This window comes from Pieris brassicae, chromosome 3 (assembly GCF_905147105.1).
Source record: "Pieris brassicae chromosome 3, ilPieBrab1.1, whole genome shotgun sequence".
Taxonomy (NCBI): domain Eukaryota; kingdom Metazoa; phylum Arthropoda; class Insecta; order Lepidoptera; family Pieridae; genus Pieris; species Pieris brassicae.
This window is the reverse complement of record NC_059667.1, coordinates 4,174,090-4,189,886: the sequence shown is the minus strand read 5'-3', so window position 1 is coordinate 4,189,886 and position 15,797 is coordinate 4,174,090.

Genomic DNA, 15,797 nt, shown 5'->3' with positions numbered 1-15,797 from the left:
AACCTTAAATCAAGGAAACCCTTATGGAAAAAAAACATATTCAGTTCAGGAATACATCGATAATAAGAATGTGTGGGCACTAATATGATAGTTTTAGATATTCATATTTAAGAATATCATCAAATCTTATAATTACTGTAATATTGAAATTACTGTGTATCAGTATTTATTTATTTATATTGTCTATTTTTAAGGTAATACGACAAACTCATTATGTTTTCATATACAGGATGTCCCAAAAGTCGACGTCAAGTCAAAATTTTCTCATAGGTAATGCCACACCAGTTATCAGAAAAATTAAAAAAAAATTAAGTCATGTATTTTTGAAGTTATGGAAATTTTCCTTTTATTCCAGAAAATGTACATCATGTGACCGTCGCGATACCGTCTAGCGGCTTTACTGGCATTACATAAACATTCCCCATAAATGAGGTGCCTGTTAGCATATTCCTGTGTAGTGTACGTAGCCATGGTATGGTACAAATACACAATAAGTAAGTCCAGGGAAAAGTAAAGGTCGTCGTAGATCACAAATGTAAAATCCAAATCACAAGCAAACAAGTCCGTAAACGAAGCCAAAGTAGTTAGAACACAAAATAACACCAGCGAATACGAAAAGATGCGTAGTAAACGAAGGAGCGTTGCGTACTGACCTGTAGTGCTTCGTAGTTAATGCTACACCCTCCCTCGCGAGGGGGGGGTGTAGCACTTATTTAACAAAAAAAATTTTTATGGCCGATCTAAGAAATAATGAAGTAAGTGTTATACCACGTTAGAATCCTTATTAAATGCGCGAACTTTTAAAGCTGCTTGCCAAACAGGAGTAGTACATTTTTTTTTTAGGACGATCAGTTGAACTAGTGCGAAAAATTAATTTTGAAAACTTGGTACGGTATAAAATGACATTTTCCTACAAGTTGGAGTGATCGGCACAGGGTTTAGGTTTAGGTTTAGGTTTATCATAGGTTACATAAAGCACTATTCGGGATGACGTAAGAGAAAAAAAATTGGCAAAAAGTAAATATTTGTAACAACAGGAATGAAAAAACTGTCACACTGGGGTAGACTAAACCTAGTCCAATTTAACCCCAAGAAGACACAAGTTTGCGCGTTTTCCGCGAAAAAAATACCCTTTGTCGCTACTCCTCTTTTCGAAAACACTCTTCTTGAAGCCACAGCCAGCATCGGAATACTTGGCGTTGACATATCGAACGACGTTCAGTTTCGCGGTCATTTGGAGGGAAAGGCTAAATTAGCCTCCAAAAAGCTTGGTGTGCTCAGCAAGGCGAGACGGTACTTCACTCCGGGCCACCGCTTGCAACTCTATAAAGCGCAAATACGGCCCCACATGGAATACTGTTCTTACCTCTGGGCGGGGGCTCCCCAGTACCAGCTCCTTCCACTTGACCGTATCCAACGAAGAGCGGTTCGAATCGTCGATGACCAATCCCTCTCCGAGCGGCTCGATCCTTTGGCGTTGCGTAGAGATGTGGGGTCACTCTGCATCTTCTACCGCATTTACCATGGAGAGTGTTCAGAGGAGTTGTTCGGATTAATACCTGCAGCTGAGTTTCAGCATCGGACGTCGAGGCAAAATACAAAATTCCACCCGTATCACCTCGACGTCCGACGTTCCACGACTGAGCATTTCTCAGGGCAATTTTTGCCGCGCACCACCGCTATGTGGAACCAGCTGCCCACTGAAGTATTTCCGAACCAATTCGACTTAGGGTCCTTCAAGAAAAGAGCGTACAAATTCTTAAAAGGCCGGCAACGCACTCGCGAGCCCTCTGGCATTGAGAGTGTCCATGGGCGGCGGTATCACTTAACATCAGGTGAGCCTCCTGCCCGTTTGCCCCCTATTTTATAAAAAAAAAAAAACATGGTGTGCATTTTCTGGAATAAGAAAAAATATCCATAACATCAAAAATACATGACTTAATTCTTTTTTTTAATTTTTCTGATAACTGGTGTGGCCTATGAGAAAATTTCAACTTGACGTCGAGTTTTGGGACACCCTGTATATCTCTTATTATTATGTTTAGACGTATTGAACTTGTGAATTGTGACCTTTCTCATAATAAAAATGAATAATGTAAAGAGATGAACGAACTTGCTGAGTTTTTTTGCCCGTTCTTCTCAGAACTAGGCCTCCTGGTAGACTAATGAACGGATGGCGTAAATTTGACGTGCATAAGTGTAAAAATTGGATCTAAAGGAATAAAGAACTTTTGAATTGAATTGAAATGAAAAGGATCCGTGTGAGTCAGAGAAGTACTTAATATTATTGACATATACGAATAGATTACGCCCGTACTTCGTGTCTAATACCTAGGTAACACAGAAAATGTTTAGGAAATGAAAAACGGCTTAATGTAGAAAATTGCCAATACTTTTATTGTTTTTCAAAGTAATCTCCGTTCCTCTATACACAATAAACCAAACCTAAATAGAGACAAGAGATGGGGCTTCATTAAGAAATGCTAATAGCAGGTTATCATAGCTTTGTTGTTGAGTAAGGCCACAATGAAAGACATAATAAATCATTGACCGAAAACTTTCTTTCGTTAGGTTCATTATCAAGTGTAACAAGGGTTTAAGAATTGCCGCCAATTTACAAAAAAAAATGGCAAACGAATGCAATATACTACATTACGTTACAAAATAGTTCTAAATTCAATAAAAAATTTCTATAGCAACTGGGCCGTTCTAAACATTTTCAGTGTTACCCACGTATTTTTTTAAAACAGCGGGCACGATTCTACTCGCACTCCGGTAGTTGTATCGCAGTAACGCAAACTCGCTAAATAGTAAAGCCAAATAAACATAAAATTGAATTATTGCTTTAACAGACTACAACTAAAATCAATACGTTAAGCAATGGTATTACCAGTAAAATTAACTGTTCCATACACAGATGATAAATGTGTTTGGGGCCTCGTGGGAGCCACTCATCAGCCCACTATCCTAATAATATATGTTCGGTAAAACGACACAAACAGTATTAATATATAAATCGATTATTAAATTCTTTCATAGGAAATCTTATGTTACAAATGTATATCATAAATTAATATACTTGACTAAATGAATTTATTAAAATAGTTATTGTTTTTTTTTATAATTCTGGCAACCCAAATGAAACCAACATTTAAATTAAGAATATGCCGGCGACTAAAACAAACATTTATTTCGTTCGGTGTTATTACTTCTTGTTCTTAAAGTATGCAATGAAGATCTATTTAACAAAATGTCTTCAACTATTTCATGAATGTAAATTAATTCATCTTCGTCATCCTCGTGTTGTTATTTGCTGATTTGTTTTCTTCAAAATATTGGATAAGGCTGCTTCCCTACTCTACTTTATAGGTGTTCCATAATTCTTTGGTGTCAAAAAGGTGCCAATATTGCATGATATATCTTTTTCATTTTCTTTGAAAATGTGAATTTGAAAAAATTATGTCAACAATGTATGTATATGAACTCCGTATAGCGTACATAAAAATCCGTGGCGGTATCTTTTAAGTGTGCCAGATTTATGTGCGTACGATGTGTGTACATATAAGACAATTCCTCCAATAGTACAACCGAAAACAAATAAACGGCATAACCAGTGTTGTTATAATACGTAATGGAAAAGAAAGTTGTCGCCTTTGGGGAGAGCAACAAATTTTTCTCTCGGAATAGATACTGTACTAACAATAGATTGATTGATAATTCCACAGCGACTATAACGTTCTCCACAGAATACTAAGGAATAAGATTTTAGATTAAAATTAATTGCGACACTCGCAAATTGGTAATACGCTGGATCTTCTGCCTTTTATGCTTGAACTACAATCATTCAATAGTTTTGTTTTAATTTTTAAAAGAAACTAAGGCACTTTCTAATATAACAATATGTCACTAAGATACTATTGATTTATTAAATTTCATTTTATTGTAATTAGTTTTTGTGTAAATGGGCATAGTTGAGCGAATATATTTTACTCCGGCGTACGCTCCTTTTTTATTAAAATACCCTTCAATTATTTAAACTACATTAATTAAGCAACGTTAACATAAAATTCTTTAAATCTTGAAACTGAAATCTCTGAAATCTGAATCTCAAAATATATTATTAAAAGGAGTCCCTTTATTCGAGGTTCAGAAGGTACGGAACACTCCTTCCTCTTTTGACTTCTTTGTCCGAGGTATAAGCCAGCTTCGGACTCCTGTGATGACGAAATAACAAATAAATTTAACTAAATCTAAGTCTATTTAATATTTAACGTTTATTTATCTGTAAAACAACATGTACTTTTGAAGGTAAATAAAAATTGTCTTACAACTTGACGCGCGTAAATATAAAGATTATTTAAGAATTTCTGAATGTATTTATTTATACCTGCATATGTATTTTCATAGACTAAATTGGGGTTAAATCGATTAAACCAAAGGCTAATGAAAGGTAACCTATACATATACCCAAATGCGCAAGGTGGGCAGCCACAGATACGTCAAACATTAATTTGCCACAGACTATACAAACTACGCAGCTTTCATTTAAAAATAATAATGGATTCGGAGATACAAACTTCTTGGAATTTACATTACATACATAGGTAAATAATAGATCAGATAAATAGAATTACGTTAAAATACTTTTAATATTGTGAGTATATTGTGTTATTCCGCTAATATCTTGCTCGTGTATAAAGAGCTTAAACTGCTTCACAAAGATTTATGTCTTGGCCGTTATGGAAGTGCTGTAAAATTGTTCCTTTTTTATTAAATTTTATTGAAACAAGACAAATCTCTTAGACAATAGCCTTATAAGCATTTTGTTTTTGCTTATTCTTAAGCAAAAAGGATTTTTTTTTTTGTGTTATGTATGTTTACCAAAATTGTCACATATTTTACTATAGAAACTTGTAAGATACGTATAACGTATGATATGGTATAGCTATATAACTTCTATAGATAAATAAAAAGCCTTAAACTTTTGCTACATACGTTTTATGTATCTGTGTCCAATTCGAAATAATTGTTTCACCAGTAATCGATCCTAAAATATCTCTGATTTAAACATACTAATTTCAAATATTATTACTTAATTATTAATATTATTATTAGTAATAATATTTGAAATATAGATCGCTAATAAATAATTATATTTTTAACATTAACATTAGCTAAAATTAATATTACTATAGAAATACTATTGATTATCTCATTTTATATTTAATACAGCAAACGCTTAACAACGTGAACTTATGTCGTATAAAGAGAAAATTAAAAGGTTTGTTAAAAAACCCCAGCATAAAGCACACTGTATTAACGTTGATTACAAAGGGGTCGCGGAAATAGCTTTCATGTATAACCTTTTTCTTGGTTTCATTTTTGTATGCGCTGTGCATGTTTATATTCGTCGTCTGATTTCTGGATCATAGACATTATTTTTGTTGCGTAATAAAAGATGTAGAATTTGAAACTTAAAAAAATTCGCGGCCATATTAAACTACTTTAATAAGTATTAGTGCAGTATTAGTATCAAACAGTGGTAAGTGGAAAAATTTGTCACAACAATAGTGTCTGCCGTTAAATAAAGAGTGTAAAAAGAGGAATATTTAACAACTAATATTAGTAAATAGGGTGAGATTTAAAATACTTATTAGTCTCTGAGGCTAGGTTTTAATTGTCCAATAACGTCTGATTGAAGGGATAATTTATTCAAAAAATGACAGGCGTCATACGTATAGATATTAAATACAATTAAATATTTAATTTAATAATTGTGTTTAATTAAATAAATGTCTTAAGAATAGTACCATTTGTTTTAAAATTTTGAATTTAGCATCGCCGACGCGTGGAAATTCATAGATAATTAAAAAATAAGACGAGATGAAGATTTTTTTGTCGCTTCATTTGTTTTTAGAATTCCAAAGTAAAAAATGCGCGGCATCTTCAAGTATGACAGTAGTATACATCATTACTATATGTCAGCAGCTCCTAAGTATCCAAATTCCTATCATATCATTACACGTATTCCATCCGAACTATTCATCAATTTAGTTTCTCGAAGATTTTGAATATATTGCTTATTGCCGCTTATGTAGTTCCCTTTATGATTATTGAATATATCATATACCCAAATAAACAGTAATGCTTACATCTTATGCAATTTTCACTCGTATGTACTTAGTTCTCGAATTCTATTGTCGGTTGAGCGTTATACGTGTCTCTATCTGTACGTGTTGAAACGCGTCAAGATTTCTCGTACATTTCGAAGGAAACTAATTGATTTACATGTTGAATATGTCTATTAGATTGATTTGCCTGTTAAAGGAGTAAAATGAATTAGGTTCCATTTTTGAATTCGTATTTCTAGCCACAGGCTTGAGAAAATTATTTCAAATATCATACAGATAAATTGCAGAGAACTAGATTTAAGTTTGATTGACGTTCTAAAAGATCTACCCGAAGGTAACCTTAGACTTTTCACGGTGTTTAACCTTTGTTGATTAGGTAAATAATGAGTTTTGTCTCTCAATTTAGTTTGTTTATAAACTTTTTTAGTATTGCTTCGCTCCTCTGGGTAGTAGCGTGATATCATTCACAGAATTTTAAACAAAGAAACCAACTTCAGCTATATAATTGAGTTTATTTACGATGGTTATTTATTTATTTTGAATTTGGAACGCGTTAAAATATAAAAATATTAAGAAAACACTTTTTAAACAGATTGAAGCTATGTATTATTATTATAAACTTAGAAACGTCGGAAAAAAATTAAATTTAAAATTATGTAAATAATTATAAGTTTATAATAATAATACATAGCTTTAATTCGTTTAAAAAGTGTTTTCTTAATGTGTAAAAGCTATGTAAACAAAAGATAATACTATATAAAAATATTTTAAGTTGTATATATTGTAAGTTCATATGGTATATGATAATATTAGAAAAAACAATTCTTAAATATCTTCGCACGATGCGATCTAACTCTTTATGCATTGTAAATTTTCATTGTATTTGAAATATTACCAAATCGACTTCACTCGTTTTAAAGAAATAAATTTTTAAAAATTCAAAGCCTTTTATTCACGTAACACAATGTACACTTATGAACATCAAAAAAAGAATTGTATATGCTTCTAACTTTACATTTACTGCCAGATCTCAAATCAAGGGCGCAGAACGGAAGAGTAGAACTGGCAATAAACTCTCCGCAACTCTTTTTAATCGCCATGTTCTTTGTTCAAGGAGCTGCTACCATTACACCATGTTCTACATGACATCTTAAGTAATAATTACTAATAAAATAAATTAAAAACAAAGATTTGTCGACTATCAGCAGGAGGCATGGTGAAATAGGATCACGCACTTACATTCTCGTGGGAACATCACGCAAATAGAAAATACAAGGAAGTACATTGTGAAATAATTACCAATTCAATATTAATTATCATATAAAAGTAGTAAATGAATATTTAGGTAACGATAGTATAAAATGCAAATGAATAAAAAGTTTGGTATGGTACCGTGTTTCAATTAACTCTAGATATAAATTTAATTATTTAATGCCTAAAGTATATTTAATGTTTGAAAACTAAATCCTTCTTTAAATACAAACTTTCACGTTTTTATAAAAACTGTTATTTCTGTGTAGAAGGAGATAAACACACTGGTGGTGTTTTGTTCATTTTAAGGCTTGGAAGATGCATGGAATCAGAACCAGCTCTTACACTGTAACTTCCAATAGCGATTTCGATTCCGACAATGGTTACACAAGAAGAGTGTGGGACATCCACACTCTTCGCGAGGGCCCGCGACCGTGAGAGTGTGGACGATGCGATTGTGACGCCTCGTGTCGTCTTGCCTCGCAGCGTCTCTGCTTTTGGTCAGTTAAACGTCATTAATGTAGACTTCTAAAAGACACCTTAGAAAGAAAAAGCCTTAATTAAATTATATTTATACCGGCAAGATGTGATTGTATATTGTATTTGTGATATGTACACAAAACTAGCTAGCTCGATTATTTTAATCGCGTCCGTCTTGTAGATGAATCGAGCAAAATAAAGCGAGAGTGTGAATGGCTATCACTAGTGTAGCCTCGACTCAATATTCATTGCGAGGGCCTCGTGAAAGCCGGCTTTAGTAGTTTGATGTAGTTCTCTCAATATCTAGTGCTGATTTCTCGACGTTGCGACCGCAGAATAAAAATCATTATTGATATCGGGATCGCGGTTGGACTTTACGGAGTAAGAGCTCTGTTGCTTATATTAAATGTATTGTTCATTCTCTAATAAACAAGGTTTATAATGGGTGAGGTTTGGTCTGTGAAGAAAGTTGTTTTTTTATAAGAATATATTAGTTGTCTGGAAGAAACTGTTTTAGCTGTAAATCCGCCGTACATCTTTTATTTGTTCTGTTTTGTTACATAGTGTCAATAAAGTGTTATCACTAGACCAAAACCATCTTTTTGAATTAAATCAAACGCGGACGCCTTCATATAATTGTAATAAACTGACAATATTACATTTTCTAGTAATAAAATGGTACTGTTTATTAAATTTTATTCCTGGCTTACAGAAAGATAAAAATGTTGCACCAGCCTCAAAGATAAGTGCCGCTATAAAAGTTTTATTTGAAAATCCACGAAATTAATTCTACCGGAAGTTTCATAATAGTGCTTTTCTTTTTAATGACTGTTTCATTATTTCTAAGAGAATTTTATTTAGCCAGTTTTCGTTTAAAACAACCGTTTGCCCTCAGATTTCTGTATTGTTTTCTTGATTCTTTATAATCAGTATATTATCAGCCTTCTGTGCCTGATAAATAATGTTTTTGTCGCAATCCGATCGCATGATCTCAGGGTCAAGACTCGTAGACTATCATACAATCATTGCTCTTTACGTAGTCATAGTACAAAAAAGAAAATGAACCACATTCATACATTTTTCGGCGGAGCGTTCTCGCTCTCGCAGCACCTACTGTTCCTAGGTACCACTGTAGGTCCGCCACAACGACAACGCAAGCCCTTGGGCGTTCCCAGCGCCACCCGCGGGTGTAAGCACGACAGACAGCAAATACCTTCATACATATCAAACAGCGTTCATGGAGTTACACCCCTTCGTTGTCAACATCTCCAGGTGCCGCATTGAACACTTTGTTTCATCGTTTCTTATAAAAACAGAAAAGATTCTTCTTTCCCCCTTCCCCTTGAGTGATTGAGGCATCTCCGGGACAGGCGTGCTGTTCAATAGGCCATCTCACTTAACTTCAAGTGTGATTGTGGCCAAACGTCTGTCCAGTTCCGTATTTAAAAAACCTGCGGGGCAAATGAGCGTAACTTGTGACAGAAAAAAAAGTCTTCGCTCCAGATTTCTTTATCTGTTTCGTGATCATATGTTTTTTTCTAGTAGATAAGCTTTGTATACCTGACAACTTCATCTTTTTGGGTCTAAGGCATGCGTCGTGACATCGTTAGGAACCCCTCACGATGTATTCCTTCGCCGCGCAAGGTAGTTAAATGGGCAGACAGAAAGTCATGGGTACAACCGAGGTTCAAACTTATGACCTCAGGGCCTACACTGCTCGTACTGTAATAATGATACCACCATGATTATTACCACTTAATTTAAATTAAAACACTTATAGAACTATTATTTTTGTTTTTAGACGTATTGGTTTCCTTAACTATTGAATTTAATCAGTAAAAGTGGTTCTATTTTACACTTGTATCAATTAATTCACTTAAAACATATTGCGAAATTGGTCGAAATTCTTATCCCGACATTTAAAGATTAGAAGAAGACGCGCGAAAATTACGATTTTATTTGACAATGTCAAATTTAATTGTAAACAAGATTGTTTAAAAAAACGTCAACGTAAACGTCTCAGCCATTTGCATATTTATGTGTTGTACTTAAAACATTATTGCTTTATATTTTTTTACAAATCAATTTATCAATGTATTTATGACAAAACAATGTAAAAAAATCCATACTAGAAGAACTGGCAATTACCTCTCAGTCCTCTCAAGGTTTTGTAAATCCTTAGGCTTTAATGTATATGATTGTTTTTTTACTCTTTATTAAACTGAGCAATATTGGACGAGTGGCTTTAAAGCGCGTGACCGTCATGTCTAAAATCACGGTTATGCACTAATGGAATTTTCTATGCGCAATGACCACTTGGTCTTACAGTGAAAGTTAGCCAATGTAGCCAAGTTGAGCCAACTCATAACCTCCGTCGTAGGCGTAAGTGTATGAAATCGATGACTTGCGTCACTGATCAAACAAATCCCTTACCGAGCTTGATGCGTAGCGTTGTGTATAGATGTGGGCTCTCTTTGCATCCTCTTGCTCCTTTACCACTGAGAGTGTTCAGAGGAGTTGCTCGGACCGGCAGCTGTGTATCATCATCGGACGTCAAGGCAGAATACGACGCACCACTCTTTTGTGGAACCAGCAGCCCACTGAACTATTTCGGAACCAATCTGACTTTAAAGAGCGAACCAATTCTTAAAAGGCCGGCAACACGGGCCCTCTGACATTGAGAGTGTGATTGTGTGTGGGTATTACTTAACATCAGTGTGTTTACCACCCGTTTGTCCCAGTTCTTTAAAAAAAAGGTGAATCCAATTCTCTTGTATGGTCCCGCCACTGGATTATTATAACCCTAACAAAATAAACTACCGAAAATCTAATTATATATAATAATTTATGAAAATACATTTTCGCTTATTCGAAAACTTTCCCCTATCAGCCAGTCCACTTGTATTTGCAAAGGACACATTTGAGGCCATTGAGAATCCTAATGTTACCCGTTTTACCCGCATTCAATCTGCAAATAGACAAAATTAATCTTTTGATCCTATCCCTTGAGGTAATCATACAATCTTGCTTTCCCTGGCAACCATTTTTGGACGGGTCACACATTATATTTTACTTTCAAAAGACTTAATTCATTACAACGGTGAGATAATATTTCATATTATTGTATATTAATAGTTTATTATTTCTGTTTTAAATTAACCTTGTAGTCTACCTGGACGTTCCTTCCCACCTCCTAGTTTTTTCGAGTACGATCAATAATATTCAGGGATGACTACAATGTGTTATGACGTCATTCACGTTTTCAATGGGCTGCAGTTGACGTTTACAAATGACATTCATCATTTTATATCTTTTAATTATAAATTATATTTTATAATAACCATTTTCGTTATAAGTACTAATTTGATTAGTTTTTTAAGCCTATTTATTTATATAAGTTAAAAAATGACCACAGTTCAGTTTGTATGTTATACAAACTGAACTGTGGTCACTACAGATATACATACATTATCCTTACAAACTATGCCAATACGATAATGTCAAGAAACATAAAATAATTAAAATATAATAAAATAAAATACGTTTATAATAAATACATAATTTATACAATATCGCTACTATGAATTCACTCTGCGAACATATAAATATGTCGATAGTGATTCAGTAGTCGCAACGTCCTGAATAACGGGGATCTGTGCAACAGACTGGTTCTTGCACTATTGCATCGCATGGTATCGCAAATAACCTTTGCCTTCGCCGTCGAACACATCCCATAGGTGCTAAGAAATCCAGTTCTTGGAGTACACTTGGGGTGCACACTACACCCCTCAAGACTTTCATTATGTAGTAGGCCAACTGTAAGTCCCGTCTGGTTTCCAATTTATTGTACCCCACCATCCCTAAGACAAATAATGTTAGGCGCTTGCTAGACGCCATACAGTCTGTTATAGACTTGACTTACTTGACTTAATGTCCTATAACCCCTAGGTGGGGCAGAGGGCGTCCACAGTGAGTCTCCATCGCGTTCGGTCTTGAGCCTCGTGTTTCACCTCGCTCCAAGTCTTTCCGGCTCTCTTTGCCTCATCCGCAACTGTTCGGCGCCAGGTTTGTTTGGGACGGCCACGCTTCCGCTTTCCTTGCGGATTCCAATCAAGTGCCTGCTTGGGAATATGATTGAGATCCCTTCTGAGTGTATGGCCTATCCAATTCCATTTGCGTCGCTTGATCTGCTGGCTGATCGGGGTTTCTCCACAGCGCTTCCAAAGTCGCTCGTTAGAGATATTTTCAGGCCAGTAGATGTTCAGAATACGGCGAAGACAGCGGTTAACGAAGACTTGGAGTCGGTGCGAGATGTGTTTGGTGACCTTCCACGTTTCACACCCATAGAGCAGCACAGATTTGACGTTGGATCCGAATATTTTAACCTTGATTCGACGCGTCAACATCCGTGACTGCCATATTGGCCGAAGTTGTGCAAAGGTTGCTCTGACCTTGGCAATGCGCGAAGTGATGTCCTCTTCTGTACCTCCAGTTTCAGACACGACGCTTCCGAGGTAAACAAATTGTTGAACGTTTTCTATGTCCTCTGCACCCACCCGCATTGGGGTGCGATTCTCAACTCCAACGCGCATTTCTTTCGTTTTCCGGGTGTTGATTTTGAGTCCCGCAAATCCCGCCTCGCGTTCCAGGTCGTCCAACTTAGATTGCATGTCGCGGTGCGTGTGACTCAGCAGACAGAGGTCATCGGCATAATCCAAATCTTCTAAGATGTTGGTTAATCCCCACTCTATTCCGCGACGCTGGTTCTGATGTATACGATCCATAATCCCGTCGAGAACAACCAAGAAAAGTAGCGGCGAGAGTAAGCAGCCTTGCCGGACGCCTGCGTGCACTTGAATATCGTCTGAGACGAGACCATCGTGAATCACTCTACAAGAATAGTTCCTATAGCTGGCCTTAACTAGGTCTTAATTATCTTTGGCGGGACACCAATGTTAGAGAGTCGCGACCATATGCTGCTCCATATCAACGTATCGAAAGCTTTTTCGAAGTCAAGAAAGGTAAGATAAATCTCTCTCTGCCATTCTGATGCCTGTTCGAGAATGATACGAAGAGTGTTAATTTGGTCGGTACACGAGCGGTTAGGCCGGAAGCCAGCTTGTTCTATGCGAAGGAGAGGCTCGACGGCTGCAGACAACCTGTCCAAGATAATTCTGCAGAAAACCTTGGAAGGGGCCGAGAGCAAGGTGATACCTCTCCAATTGCTGCATTGGCTTAGATCACCTTTTTTGGGCACAGTAATAAGAAGGCCCCTATTCCAGTCCTCCGGAAGCTTCTCGCTGGCCCAGATTTTCCCAATCAAAGGTGTCAGCGTGTCGACGGTAGTAGCCAAGTCCGCTTTTAACATTTCTGCGGCTATTAAATCAAGCCCTGGTGCTTTACCAGTCTTAAGACCCATGACCGCTCTCTCCACTTCATCACGTGTAGGTGGTTCGATATCGATGTCTAGTGGTCTGGGTGGTGGAAATGTGTCTTGCATGCCTCCATGCGTAGCTGTGGGACGAAAGGTTTCCTCGAAGTGTTCACGCCAGTGTCGTAGTTGCCCTTCTGCTGTTACGTAAGTTGACCGTCTTTTGATTTTAGAGGCTTTTTATGCTGACTTATCTTTCCTGCCAAGATTTTAGTCGCTTTATACAGTTCTCCCATGTTGCTGGTGTTAGCGGCAATTTGAGCGTGGTCAGCAATACCGTCAACCCACAACCTTCTGTCCTTTCGCGAGCTGCGATAGATTTTCTTACGAATCTCCCGATACTGTTGTCTGAGGTCGGCTTGTAGTAGTTCGTCGTTGGTTCCTAGCAGTTTTAGGTGGAGTTCCCTACGGTCGTTTATCAGCTGCCCAGTAGCTTGTGACATCCAATCCACGCGCGAGTGCTTAGTATGACCTAAGACAGAAGAGCTGGTCTCTGTGTAGGCCACTTTGATGCGTTTCCACTCTCCGTCTATTGAGTCATCGTCGGCGTGAAGTCCGGTGAAGCGGTTACGAAGTTCAAGCCTGAACCTGTTCAAAATTTCACGATCTCGCAGTTTAGTGACGTCAAACCTTCTTCCAGCTCTACCAGGGGCACCAGCTAGTCGCGCAACTGCAATCTTGAGTCGCATTTCGGCTACAACCAGATGATGGTCGCTGTCAATATCAGCGCCTCTTCGGTTTCAGACATCGAGGAGTGACGAGCGCCACTTCGAACTGATCGCAAGGTGGTCAATTTGGTTTTTCGTGGAGCCATCAGGGGAGTTCCATGTGTACTTATGTACATCTCTATGAATAAAAAGTGTCCCACCGATGGTCAGGTCATGGTGTTGGCAAAACTCTATAAACCGTTCACCATTCTCGTTCCGTACTCCGAGTCCATGTTTGCCCATGTTGCGCTCACAGTTACTGTTTTCGCTTCCCACTTTTGCGTTAAGGTCTCCCATGATGATCATAATATCTTGTTTCTTAATACCTTTAAGTGTGGCATTTAGAGCGTTGTAAAAGTCATCCTTGATGTCTTCCGCAGACGTGTTGGTGGGAGCGTAACACTGCACAATGGAGATCTTCCGTGCTCTTGAGTTGAAGCGGGCCCAAATGATTCGGTCTGAGATCGGTTTCCAGTCCAAAAGACTTTTCTTTGCGGAGTTAGAGAGGAGGAAAGCGACGCCATATTCAAGGTCGTCATCCTCATTTTCCTTCCCGGAGTATAGAAGAGTTAGGCCTTTGGACGTTCTCAGTTCGCCAAAACCATTTCTACGCACTTCACTTAAACCAAGTATTTGTAGATTATATCTTATCATTTCTGCTTCTGCTTGTGCTAGTCGAGTGTCGTTACTTAGCGTTTTTATATTCCAAAAAGCAATTCGTGTCCGTGATTTAATGCCAAAGGTCGTCGGTAAAAGATCGGTCCGGTTTCTCACTGTTTCGGTTTCTTGAATCGTTGGTTTTTCAGGCAAGCAGGAGATTAACCCACTGTGCCCTAGTCTGATAGTGGGGCTGCCACTTTAGAGCATCCAGACATGCTCGGTTTTATACGGGTTACCTCCCTAGTGAGTGGATTCTGTTTTAAGGCGCAGAATATTCGCCTTTTGCCCTGCATCCTCAGCTCATCTGCAGCTCTAGGTAGTGGGCACGCGTGAGCGTGGCTGCAGTAGGTCCCAGGGTGGATGACTAGGACGTGGATGACTCGGACTGGTCGGGGTTCTGCTTATACTAGTGTTCCACTACGTAACACAGCAGAAGGTTTTTTTTGGCTTTTTCTAGGCAATGCTGACCTCACTCCATCAGCGATTCCCACCAACACCAACCCCAACTTCCCACCCCAAGTCTGTTATAGAAATATGTTGTCGTGTAAATGCTCTCCAAGAGCATAAATAACACATTTACACATACATAAGGCAGTATTTAGCTTCTTGCGGAGCCCAAACAGACGAGTTACACTCCAAGATACTTCTAACCAGAGAGAGAGAGAGAGTGTACAAGCTTAAGATGGCTTTAATATTAGTGAACGTTGTTGCTCTTCAAAACCTATCCTTGCGTATGCTTTCTTGCAAATGTCCACTACATGATCCCGGAAATTCAGTTGGGCATGCTCTCGCACTCCTAAGTCTCTTACTATCGTTTCCCGCTTGAGTATCACCCCTGACACGTTGTACTCATGATGACGAGGCAATTTGGCGCGACTAAATGTCACAATGGTAATATTTAATTGGAGCTTCTTTTTATTTCTCCACTCACATACTCTATCTATATCTCCTTGCAAGCGTTCACAGTCGTCCAACCCTTGCATTGACAGGAGTAATTTTAGATCGTCTGCATAAAGAGGGCATCTAGCATGTCTTTAAGATTTTAAGTTTAAGAATGTAAAAAAATAAAAATACAAAGGAGGTATTGCGTGTTACATATGTACATAAAGGGAATTCCATTTAATTTATAAAACTTAC